Genomic DNA, 572 nt, shown 5'->3' on the forward strand with positions numbered 1-572 from the left:
CAATGAGGTGAATGGGAATCACTGCTTCCTTTACTAGTCACAACTCCTGAACTAGTCTTCATTTCCTATTAGGTTCTTGTACCCCTGAGATAGGAGTATTGTAAGGACTATAACATGGTTTCAATAAACCTTGGGCTTCTATAATAGATTGCCTATCTACACTAATAAAAGACAAAGATGCTAATTGACTATACCTTTGCTATGCCCAAGCCACGCCCACCAGCCAATCAGAGCGACTATATGCAAATTAACCCAACCAAGATGGCGGCCGGCAGCCACGGAGCTGGAGCAAGCAGGAGGCTTGGTTGCCCAGGCAATGGAGGAAGCCAAGCTTCCTGCCTGCCCTGAGCCAGCTGTGGCCTCTGCTCATGGCAACAAAGTTTCAACTATAGAAGATAAATAAATCCCAGATACCTGCTTCCAGCCAGCCTCCACTAGGAGCTTGGGTGGCTGGGGGCTGTGGCCAGCCCGCAAACAGCCATCAGCCCCCCCACCCAGACTGGCCAGGCACCCCAGGGGGGACCACCATCCTGAAGGAGCTATGGCCAGCCTGCAAGCAGCCATCAGCCCCT

This window comes from Myotis daubentonii, chromosome 15 (genome assembly GCF_963259705.1).
Source record: "Myotis daubentonii chromosome 15, mMyoDau2.1, whole genome shotgun sequence".
NCBI classification, from domain to species: Eukaryota; Metazoa; Chordata; class Mammalia; order Chiroptera; family Vespertilionidae; genus Myotis; species Myotis daubentonii.